The sequence below is a fragment of the Mastomys coucha genome, unplaced genomic scaffold (genome assembly GCF_008632895.1).
Source record: "Mastomys coucha isolate ucsf_1 unplaced genomic scaffold, UCSF_Mcou_1 pScaffold21, whole genome shotgun sequence".
Taxonomy (NCBI): Eukaryota; Metazoa; Chordata; class Mammalia; order Rodentia; family Muridae; genus Mastomys; species Mastomys coucha.
In genome coordinates this window covers 73,076,173-73,089,012 of record NW_022196904.1, presented here as the reverse complement: position 1 = coordinate 73,089,012, position 12,840 = coordinate 73,076,173, and positions in this window count along the sequence as shown.

Here is a 12,840-nt window from a genome sequence, read left to right as displayed (position 1 = left end):
CTTAAAGTCCTGTATCATCATCATGAGAAGTGATTTTAGATCTGAATCTTGCTTTTCTGGTGTGATGGGTGTCCAGGACTTGCAATGATGGGAGTATTGGGTTCTGATGATGCCAAGTAACCTTTGTTTGTGTTGCTTATATTCTTATGCTTGCCCCGAATCATCTGGTTATCTCTACTGCTACCTGCCCTTACTAAATCTGACTGGAGCCTGCTCTTCCTGTGATCCTGATTATGTCAGAACTCCTCAGAGTCAAGCTGTCTCTGTGATCCTGTGATTCTGGGAGCCCATGACCCTGAGTTTGTTAGAGCACCTGAGAGTGGAGCTTCCTCTGGGTGTTTTGGGAATGACTGCAGAGTTTGTGCCCAAGGTCTGCTCAGGGCACTGGCCAGCCCAGACAAACCTGAAGCAACACGAGCCACTGGGCTGCCAGAGTTCCTGTGTGCCTGGTTCTGCTGGTCCCAGCTACTCCCGGTGTTGGGACAGATGTTGCGTCCTCCTCACCTCTGATCCTGGGTGTGTTAAAGTGCCTGGGAGTGGACCCCCATTTCTTTTCTAGTAGTTTCAGTGTATCTGGTTTTATGTAGAGATCCTTGATCCACTTGGACTTGAGCTTTTTACAAGGAGATAAGAATGGATTGATTTGAATTCTTCTACATGCTAACAGCCAGTTGAGCTAGCACCATTTGTTGAAAATGCTGTCTTTTTTCCACTGGATTGTTTTAGCTCCTTTGTCAAAGATCAAGTGACCATAGGTGTGTGGATTCATTTCTTGGTCTTCAATTCTATTCCATTGATCTACCTGCCTGTCACTGTACTAATACCATGCAGTTTTTATCACAATTGCTCTGTAGTACAGCTTAAGGTCCAGGATAGTGATTCCACCAGAGGTTCTTTTATTGTTGAGGATAGTTTTCACTGTCCTAGGTTTTTTTTTTATTCCAGATGAATTTGCAAATTGCTCTTTCTAAGTCTATGAAGAATTGAGTTGGAATTTTGATGGGGATTGCATTGAATCTGTAGATTGCTTTCAGCAAGAAGGCCATTTTTACTATACTAATCCTGCCAGTCCATAAGCATGGGAGGTGGTAGAAAGGATTCTTAACAAAACCGTTGTTAAACATACAAAATATATACTTCATGGTTCTTCCTCTTTCCACTTTCCCTAAGACAGAGCCATAGCCTGTGGCAGTCTCCCACACTGATGCACAAACATCATAAAACAACACCCATACTTGTTCCAAGGCATACACAACAAATTTCAGAAAGACCCAGAGAAGGTCTCGCAGTTACTTACAGAATGTCCACTGTACTATCATGTGCCGGGTGCTACCTTATTCCTGTCTCCTGCAGCATCAGTATCTGTTGAATGACCCTGGGAATGCATCCAGCAAATGGGACTCCCTGAGGAAGGCTGGTCTCTCCATTGGTTCTCCATTCTTGTGACTGTTCATAGCCAATGTCTTGCAGTTTTTACTAAGTCAGCACTTTCGAGGCTTACCAATGGCCTTTCACATTTACTGTAGTGCTTTGATATGATTACAGTTAGGCCTGGGCTAGGAGACAAATCTGAGGGAAAATATAGCAGGCTTGGCTCAGAACGGCCCTTCCTCCCTGATGACTCAGTTTTTGCAATTTAGCCAAGATTATTTTCTTTCTTTCTCTCAATCTGATTCTTTTCCATTAGAGTAAGATTGCCTTCTGGGGAAGATGGAGGCTGGGACGACACAACTGTGGACCTTCATGTTTTCACTTTGCCGAGTAGTTCTGAAGCCCGAGAATGGACAGCTGCACTCGCCTGGCTCATTCATGATCATTATCATCAACAACTTTTTGTTTTAAAATTAGGCTCCAAGGAACCTATTTTAATGAATTGTTTGGGGTTGCAGTCGTGGTCTGAAGGTATTTAAAATACCTCTTGTGGGAAGAACAAATGTTTCTGAAACCCAAAATAGACAAATTGCACTGGCCTACTTTATACCAAGTCCTAACAAGGCACCAAAGATAAAAAACTTCCCAGTTTCCTTCCAATCTTCACCAGAAATAGGAAAGTGTTGAAGTTTGCTTTGCAGTTTTCAAGCAGTCAAGGGATGACTTTCTTGAATTGTCGCCTAGGGCAGCTGGCACCCAGGGCAGCTCCAAATTTTCTGCATCCCACCCCCCTGCAAAGAAGGAGTGGGAGAAGACTGTAAATGATCTTTGTGCTCAAAACTTATAAATTTACCATTGGGGGAAAAAAAGAAAAAAATGTATCTTTGTGGGTAGGATCAATGGGCTTCCTAATGAAAAGCACATTGTGCTGCTTGCCCCTAACGAGATCCCTGGGAGAGCTAGGAGCAAGGAGCCTGAGGTCTGCACAGCTTTCAAACCTAACTGCTTCCAGGTGCCCAAGCATCTGACTTGAGCTAGGCTAGTGTTCTTTTCAACCTTGTGCGGAGCTGTCTTTGTTCCTGTGAGTGTAAAGTTTCCCCTCATTCCCCTTTTTACGACCACAGGTTTCTGGGTTGCCTAACACCCAATACAAGAGCACCAAAGGGCTTCGTTTCATTGTTTTGCTGAGTTTTATTGACTACATGTTTTATTCAGCTCATGCTTGCTGGGAAGAGAGGCAGTAACAGCTCACTTACACCACTCCAGTGTCTCCTCTTCTCAAGTGCCCAGCAGACTTTCATTACATCCACATGTAGATGAGAAGAAGAAGAAGAAAAGAAGAAGGAGGAGGAGGAGGAGGAAGAGGAGGAGGAGGAAGAGGAGGAGGAGGAATACAAGGAGGAGGAAGGGGAAAAGGAGGAGGAGGAGGAATAGAAGGAGGAGGAATAGAAGGAGGAGGAGGAGGAATAGAAGGAGGAGGAAGAGGAAGAGGAGGAGGAGGAATAGAAGGAGAAAGAGGAGGAAGGGCAGGGGGAGGAGGAGGAGGAAGGGGAAAAGGAGGAGGAAGAGGAAGAGGAGGAATAGAAGGAAGAGGAAGAGGAGGAGGAAGGGGAAAAGGAGGAAGGGGAAGGGGGAGAGGAAGAGAAAGGGGAAAGAGAAGAAATAGACCCAAAGAGGAGCAGGGTACTTGATAAAAGTGTCAAAGCTGGACCCTGCTCCTTCCTAGAGGAATCCTTGAATGTCAAGGGCTTTCCAGAGAGTAGTAATTTGTTCCTGCTGTGGGCCTGGAAGCAATGCCCCACCCCTCACTCCACACCCCTACTCCCACTCCTCACCCCATCTCTTCCTCTTTGGAGAGACTCCAAGGAAAGTTTCTTATTTACTAAATGGGGCTTCGAGAAAGTGCTTCATTGTGTAGCAAGCCTCAAGGTATTCACCCAGTTTGCCAGTTTAATGACTGACACCTCAGCAAAGACATTATCTGGATCTGATCTTGCAGGCCTCAGTCACCATACCTTTCCCAATTCATTTGTCAGAAACTGTAGATGCTGGAGCTTTAGAATCAGAGAGACTTCAGATCAAATCCAAGCTCCAGTTTCTCCTTGGTGCTGTGAACAAGTTTCTTAATTTGTCTCAGTTTCCATTTTCTGAGCCATAAACTGGGAAGGAAGGCATTGGCTATATGGTTGCTATGAATCTGCTACAAGATCATCACAGAATATTATAAGGTTGCTTGAATGTGCACCAGTTGGTAGCATGTTATACTTGTTTACATATTTGTCCTGATTATGTTCCTATTGTTATGATTAACATTGTGACTAAAAACAACTTGGGGTGGGGGTGGGTATTTCAGCTCACAATGTATCGTTCATCATGAAGAGGACTCAGAGCAGAAACCCAAGGCAGGAACCTGGAGGCAGGAATTGGAGGATGAATTGAATGGTGGACCATTGCTTATTGGCTTGCTCCCCATAATTTTCTAAGCCTGCTTTCTTAAATCAAGAGCTACCTACCCAGTATTATCCACAATGTCGAGGGCCCTCCCACATCCATCATTAATGAAGATAAAGCCACAGAGACTTGCCAATAGGCCAGTCTCAGTCTTGCAGAAACATTTTCTCAATTGAGATTCCCTCTTCCTAGATTCCCCTAGTTTGTGTCAAGTTGACCAAAAAAATTAAAAAAATAAAAATCTCACCAGCACACATAGTCATGAAATACCCCTCAATGCATGCTCATCAATACCGTCACTTTTTATTAGCATAAGTTAATTGTGCAAAACAATGAGTCTATGATATTATTGTCGTTTGTTGCATTGAGCATGCAGCAGTAGTTTTACAATGTTTTCACGTTGCTTTATGGGTCATAATATTCTACTGAGTAGAGGTACCATGATATTTTAGCCATTTCTTCATTATGCTACATTTCAAGTTTCCTTTACATCTATATAAATAATGATTAATCCATAAGTTACATAATGCAGTGAGGGCCTGGAGTATCAAAAGCTTCAAGACCTGACTCAATGCCTATCCCTGATATTATTTCTAAGAATATTCTCCTGACATCTTATAACAATGCTAACATCACTAGGCCAGTAGAAATAGAAAGTCCCAATTTGGCTTCTTTTATGAAAAACTCATATTTGTGCACAAAGGTTAGCCCCTCTATATTACAAGAAAAATAGAAAATAGTGGTACCTATGCAGCAAACAGAGTATCAAGGGAGTGGCTATTAAGCTGGCTGAACATTTTCTCAATGGTTTACTCTGTTTTTTTTTTTTCCAGACATAATCTCAATAATGCAAGAACCAAATGGTTTTAATTATAAGGTAAAAATAATGACAAACTAAAGCATTCAGCAATCCTTACTGGTGGAACATGGATGTCTGATCAATGAATTTGAACGTCAATCAGGAAAGCTTGGGCTTGGCGTGGCCACAAATGAAGAGCTAAGAACTACAGTAGAAGACAGTTAGAGACAGATCTGTAGTCACTGCAGGATCTGGTGAGAAAATGGAAACCAAAGGGATTGAAGGCATTTGCCCAGCTAGAGGACACAAGTAGGAAGCTGTATAAGGGACAGTCATCCATACAGTTTTCCACCCAACACCACCACTGAAAAGACAGTGACCTTCTAGAAATAACCGATTCTCAGGCCTATACCCTCCTGACGTATGTATCCTGATGGGATACACCTGTGTCTGCATTCAGAAAAGCAGTGAGCCCTCAGTTAGCTTGGAGGAATATGAGGATCCTACACTGTGGAGTTCTGCCCTGCCTATAGGAGGTAAACACAGAAGGCCACAGTGAAGCAGCCAGTCTGAATGTGATACATGCTAGCTCAGAAGCACTCCTCTCAAGAACAGTCCCTTCACCTCCCCAAACTGGACACTTTCTACTTTCACTCAGGTAAGAGTTGCAGAGGTTGGCTCTACCACAGACCACAGGCCTCTAGGGAAATGCTTGTTCCACAAAGACAGCCAGTGATCTTGACTGCTCAGTGGTCCACAGTTTCACAGACAAATTCATTTGTCAGTCTGTTCTCCCATGGCCTGTGAACTAAGAATTTTTTCACGTTTTTTTAAATAATTATTTACATCTTGCATATGTGTGTGTATGTGTACACATGCGCACATGGGCTTGTAAACACATGGACATGCACACCACAGTATGTGTGGCAGTCAAAGGACAACTTTCAGGAGTTGACTCTCTTCTTCTAGGTCTCAGGGAATCAAACTCAGAGCATCGGGTTTGGTGACCAGCAGTTTTATCAGCTGAGTCATCTCAAAGATCAGAGTTTGTTTAAGGTTGGGGTAAAAAATAAGACATAAGGACATGCAAAAGAAACTTTATAGCCCACACAGCTCCATACTCCTTCTCTCTGGCCCTCTACAGAGAAGGTTCTACCAACCAGAGCCTAGATTCTAATTAACACTTAACAGTGAGCATTATTTTTAAGGCTATGACTTGTGTTTTGGACGCTAACCTGTTTGCTTCTTCTCAAAACCAAGGCTAGGACTGGGGTGGCAGAGAGCCTATCTAGAATGCAGGAGGCCAGAATTTCAATCCATAAGAGGAGACTGTATTATATGGGTGGAACGTGAAGACACCACAATGGGTTAGGAACACAGCTTTCAGGATCAACAAGGTCAACATCTGATTCTTGGCCTCTCCATCATTTTGAGTGAGAGACTTTGGACTACTTGATGTAGTTCTGGGAGTCAAATTTTTCTCTGTGAGAGAGGAAGCCATAATAAACTCAAAAGGTTGGGGTGAGGATTAAATGAAATTATACATATATTGCATAAACTGGGTCTTGTTTTGTTTTGTTTTTTTGTAATTTATGGAGCATTCTGTGCAGATAAGGTGCAGTTTTTACTCATTAGACCTGAGATGAAATGTCATTGAGGTGACATGAAGTTTGTCTGCATCCGTCTCCAGACCACACTCTGATGATGACTTCCTGTCTTTTGAATGAGTGTCTCTTGAGAATGTCCCCGTGTTATTGACCTCTAACTGGTGATTCTCAGCCTTCCTAATGCCGCAATCCTTTAATGCACTCCCCTTTTTTTGGGAACCCCCAGCCATAAATTTATTTTCTCTCCTATTTTGTAACTGTAATTTTGTGACTGAGCAGTAATTCAGTTCCTAAGACCATCAGAAATGTGTGTTTGCCGATAGTCACGACCAACAGGTTGAGACGTGCTGTCTCAGACACACACTGAAGATGCTTCAGGAAAGGGGCAAGGGGTAGGAAGAAGCATGAGACATGGATTACTTGTATTAGCACTATTTGATGCCTCATCTAGACATATGACAAAAGCGATCTGTCTCCCCACAGGCTCGGGCCAGGCTGTAAGCAATAGCATGTGTGCATGGATATTTTTAAACCCTCTAGAAGAATTGGCAGGCTACCCTGAAGACAGCTACTCAGACCCCTTTTTCTTCCACCTCCACCATCTGCCGCCTGTGTACTTCAGCCTCAAAGTCAGAAGATGAAGAGTCGGTCCGTTCTAAGCCCCAGGTTTATATTTTGAGCAGGAAGAATGAGGAGAGAAGCGAAGGGTTAAGGATCAAGAGCTTCTATCTTTAAAAGAAAGCCCAGGTCACACTGAGGAGCCAGCTCCTGGACTTTAGCACAATCAGTATTATGCTAGAGTCAAGCAGACTGTTCCTTGCTCTTAATCTTTACTGAAATTCCCATACGTTGCATTGAAGCAGATACTGGAGGACCCTGAAGCATGGAGGACAGAGAGAGAAGCTAGGGATTGTGGGTTTTCTTTTGATCCCATGTACCATAGATGTGAAGCTGAAAGAGTTGGTAGGAGAAACGCCAAGGGTGGGCAGGAAGCACCCACTTAAGTCAGTCCTCCCCAAATCTCAGAGACAGCCTCAGCTCTACTTCACCTAATATCACCAAAGGAACAAAGGCTCTTCCATACTCATATCAGCAAAGGCTGAGTGGAGAGCTTATTTATGAATCCTCAGGATTCAGTGATGCCCCATGCATACGCACTCACTTACACATCTCAGGATGGTATCACACTGGGCTACACAGGGAGCCTTAACCTCCACCCCTGCCAGTCACTGCTGATATTTACGAATGAAGACATCACAAGAAGGAACTTCAACTTTGCAGAGCCGGGACCAAAAGCCCTTTCCTGCTGTCGCGAGGGTCATCCTCTGAACAAGGACTCCTACCTTCCCCGGGGCTGTAGGATGGAGTACTCATCATCAACCTTTTCAAACACAGCAGTGCTTTAAAAAAAAACAAATAATAAAGCAAAGCAATAACAGACTAACAGAAGCACCAAGGTCTCCTGGGTTCTTGTCGTATGGAAATACCCAGGGTCCAACCGAAAACCAAGAATATCTCAAAAGATGAATGAGAAAAGGGATCATTATATCCAAACACTGGGATGCAAGAGATATTATCAAAGTCTGAAAAGAGCTTAAGGAAATGATTTTTTTAAACACTTCAGTAAACAGTCATGTTGGTATATTCTTGAAACAAATGGAAAACAACCTAAGCAATGGAAATAAAATGTCAGTACAATGCATCTAAGTAGCCAGCACTAAGTCACAGGCCATCTACTCTAAGAAAATACTGAAGCTGTGGGCGGCTCGAGGAAGGCAAGGCAAAGACCTGGTTCTGGGGATAACTAACTAATGGTGCCCCCTAAGGAGTAATGTACCAAATGTTATTTTATTTTGATTTATTGAACTTTAGCTTTAGATTTTTGAGTGTGTGCATGTGTGTGTGTGTGTGTGTATGTGTGTGTGTGTGTGTGTGTGTGTGTGTGTGTGTGTGTGTGTGTGTGGCTGGCTGGCTGGCTGGCTGACTGGCTGGCTGACTATCTTTCTGTCTTTGTGTATTTGTGGTACATGGAGTGTGTGTGAACTCTCACACCAATGTACATGTACACTACAGCATGAACACAGAGGTCAGAGGAAAGCACTAGGGACCATCCATTGTCTTTTACCCTATTTGAGGCAGGGTCTCTCTTTGCAGTACCAGGAAGCAGGTCTGCAACCTATTAAGGATTCTCTTGTCTCAGCTTCTTATCTTTCATAGGAGGTCTAGAACTACAAATAGACACCACCACTCCATGCTTTATGAGGGTCCTGGGTATTTGAACTCAGATCCTCAAGCTCATGTGCCCAACACTTTACCCACTGAGCCATCTACCTAGTACATAGCCTTAGCTTCTCTGTACATCCAGCTGTGTAGACTTTGTGGTAGGAGCCTTTGGCCCCTGATTGTGAAAATAGGCAAGAAGAAAATGACTACTTACAGTTGAGTGGTGACTAATAATTTTTTTAAATATAATATTTTAAATAATGCTTTGATAATTTTATATATCCATATGACATATTTTAATCTTACTCACCCCCCCCCACTCTTCCTAACTCCTCTAAGATTCACCTGCTTCTCTCATCCTCTCATCCCAACTTTATAGCTTCTGTTATTTTTTAATAACCCCCCTAGTCCAGTTTGGGCTATCTATAAACTCATGAGTGCAGAGCCATCTACTGGAGCAAGGTCAGCCAGGGAGCACACTCTTAACAGAAACTGTGCCTCCCTTCGCTAAGAAGCCATCAACAGTATGTCAGCTGGGAGAGGGAAAGGAACTCAACATCTTGCTGAGTGTCCAAAAAACACTGTCTCACTCTGGTTCTTCCTGGCCCCGGCTCTTACAATCATTGTGAAATTCCCCTCTTCCACAACGACTCTAAGCCTTGGGAGGGGGTGTGATAGAAGTGTCCTGTTTGTAGTCAAATAATCCACAGACACTTATTCTCTGATAAACCAGTTGCAAGATTTATGCATCAACTGTAGTCTTCTACACAAAGAAACTTGTTGATGTTTTTGTTGGTGTTTGGAGGGTCATATGATTAAAAGTATATTTTAGTGACCTTGTAAGGAAACAATAATCAGCAACTCATTAAAACACTGGAAAAAAAAAACAGAGACACATTCTTCCAACAGCTTGTTAGATTCAGCAGGTTAGATTGTGACAAACCACTCTCTATGTGGTCTGAGAGCTTTCCCTTACCTTCCGCCACTCAAATAACATTGTCTATCTAGCAAAGTAGTAGTAGGCTTAGCTTTTGGACCTCTGAGCTATACAGCCATTGGTTCTTATCACTTATAATACCAGGCATGGGCTTCCTTCTGTGGAGACGGCCTTAAGCTCAACCAGACCAGAAAGTAATTGGTTGCCCCAATAAAAAAATCTGTGATGATTGCATACATGAGCATATCTTGCCACACCTCTGAGTAATAATTATTGGGCAAGATTTCTGTAGAAAAAAGTTTGAAAACCAGAGTATTTCACTTTCAAATAAGTTTTTAATAAATTATAACAGATTGAATATTTCATGGGAAGGGAGCTAAGGAGTTGCCTCACTTTGTAAAATGATTGCCATGCAAGCATGAAGGTTTAAGTTTGGATTCCCAGCATGAATGTAAAGACCACCCAGGCACAGGCATTGGTGCCTATAATTTCAATGCAAAGGAATGGGAGGAAAGAGCAGTTCAGGGGCTCCCTGCCCTGCCAGATTAGCCAAATTAGTGAGTTCCATACAACACATACACACACACACACACACACACACATACCACATACATGCGCACACACATTCATATATAGCACACATACATATACACACACTCATATATACCACATAGTCATGCACAGGTACACATGTACACACTGACATATACCATATACATGTGCACACACATTCACATATACCACACACACATGTATTCACACACTCATATATACCACGTAGGCATGCAGAGAGAGAGAGAGAGAGAGAGAGAGAGAGAGAGAGAGAGAGAGAGAGAGAGAAATAAAAATCTTTAAGAGGAAGAATATACACTTTCTGTGAATGTGCTATACCAAAGACTTTGGGCATTCTGTGACAGCATAGACTTTGTTTTCAAATAACTCTAAACATAACCACTCAAATAAATTATGTTTCATTGAGTGATTACTTCTGCCAGGAATAACATGAAGGCCATTTGCATAGAGGCAGGATAGAAGGTGTTACCAGAAGAGGAAAGGGTAAAGAATATTTCACTGTTTTGTAAAATAGGAGAATAAGGATGATGTGCCTGATGTAAAGTTAAAGAAGGAGAAGGAGAAGGAGGAGGAAGAGGAGATGAAGAGGAAGAGGGAGAGGGAAAAGGAGAGGGAGAGGGAGAGAGAGAGGGAAAGGGAGAAGGAGAAGGAGGAGGAGGAGGAGGAGGAGGAGGAAGAGAAGGAGAAGAAGAAGAAGAAGAAGAAGAAGAAGAAGAAGAAGAAGAAGAAGAAGAAGAAGAAGAAGAAGAAGAAGAAGAAGAAGAAGGTGATGATGATGATGATTGTGGTAAGGCATAATAATCAGAAATTCAGGAATTTCAATGGACTGCAGTGGTTGGGACTACAAATGAAAGAAAGAATACCCCAAGAGAAAGGAGTGATTGATGTCACAGGCTGTGGGCATGTTCTTAGCTCCTGGGCTAGTCACACACTTGAACCTTAGAGTGGCTGCCTTTTCACTGCTACCACCATACCACAGGAGATGGTCTCATCTATGCCCCTTTCAGATGAAGAAAGAAGCTTTGAAGCAATTCAGAGATTTTCTTTCTATCACACACGAGTAAAAACACGAAGGACGGAGAACAAGCTAGGTCCACAAAGTGCTCACCTTACAGATGTGATGGCCTGAATTCAATCTTCAAGACCCACGTACAAATGCCAGGTGAGGTGAAGTATTCTTGTAGTCCAAGTCCTGGAGAAGCTGAGGCAGGAAGCTCTGAGGGGCTTGCTGGCTAGCCTGGCCAACCTAATTGGTGAATTGTGGCCCCATAGTGATCCTGTCTCTTGAAGAAAGGTGGACAAGATTCCTGAGGATGATGCCCATGGTTTTCTCTGGCTTTCACATGCACACACACACATACACACACACACACACACACACACACACACAAAAACATGTACACACACATGCATTAAGAAGAATAAAGAAACTAAGGCCTAAGAAGAGATTCTCTTGCAGAACCAAAACAGAGAAATTACATAAACCAAGAGTAAATCTACATATTGCCTTGCCCAAATCCTGCACAGGCCATGCATGGAGCCATGTGGGCTCTGGGTAACATTTCCTCTTGGGGTGGGGTCTGGGTTCTGCCATTAAAGATACAACAAGCAAATGCTTCTGAAACATGCCATCCATGTAACAGTGTAGAACTCCAGCCTCTGTCTGAAGTGAGTGGACCAGCATCGCATAGGATTCTATCTATAACCTATTGAAGAATGGTATGGACAGAAAACCTTTCCTTGCCAGAAGTAGGGTAACAGTAAACGGCTCCAGCATGTATTTGTACTACATGGAGTAGGGATGGGAAGTCAGTAAGTAGTTACAATTCTGTGTTAATTCTTTACCATTTGTCTATCACTACTATATATGAGTCATTGAGTATATTTTCAATCCTAGGCATAATAATGTGGTCCATAGTTTCATTTTGAAGGTTTAGAGACAGAATCAAAATTAACAGCATTTTTAATCAAAAGGGTGAAAATTAGTACATGTCACCTTGATTATTTAAACCCTATATTTAGTGTTTTATTTCTCATATCAATTATTGGTATGAAGTGTTATTTGTTTGGCACTTTTTTTTTTCAACTCAGTGCACCAAACTATAGTTCTCATATTAATTGGAAATACCCCACCAGATCTGATCCTGGGTGCAAGAACTTTTCTTATGACAATGACAGTATTCAATTTTAAAATCTCTACTGTATTATTCTAGAAGGTATAATTTGTGCCCAGAAGCTTTTGTTAATATTGCTGCAAACTGTGATTCCTTTGTCTGGGTTTCATCATACTACTGATTTCCAAAAACTGAAATGCATGTCCATGTCTCCCCTGCCTTCGTTGAACAATTCTGCTTTCAGAGGCATGGGCTCCTAGACCAAAGAAACCAAAAGAAGCCTGAGGAAGCCTTCCTCTGCCTGCAACACCAGGGGACACATACAAAGCCCCAGAGAAGCGGGAGGGGACAGGAGGAGCAAGCAATGGGGCTGTGTATTTTCTTTCAGCATCCTCTGCAGTGGTTTCTGAATGTGGGATGCAGAAGAATCCTGACTGAGGCTTGGAAACCATGATCTCTATGACTAATGCCCTGGGTCACAATGTCCTTTTCAAGTAAAATAATGGCTTGAACCTCTCTGCTCTTTGGAGCTTTGTTGTGGAAGAATGGCTCCAAAATTTGTAACTTCTTTTTAACTTTGTACATTGTGGTGGTTAGTCTTCACTGTTAACTGGACTGGCTGTAAAATCACTGAGGGAGAAAGTGATTGGTTAAGTCTGTGAAGCTATTTCCAGAGAGATTTAATTAAGAATGTGGGTGGCATGCTCCACCATGTTCATAGCAGCCTTATTTATAATAGCCAGAACCTGGAAACAACCCAGATGT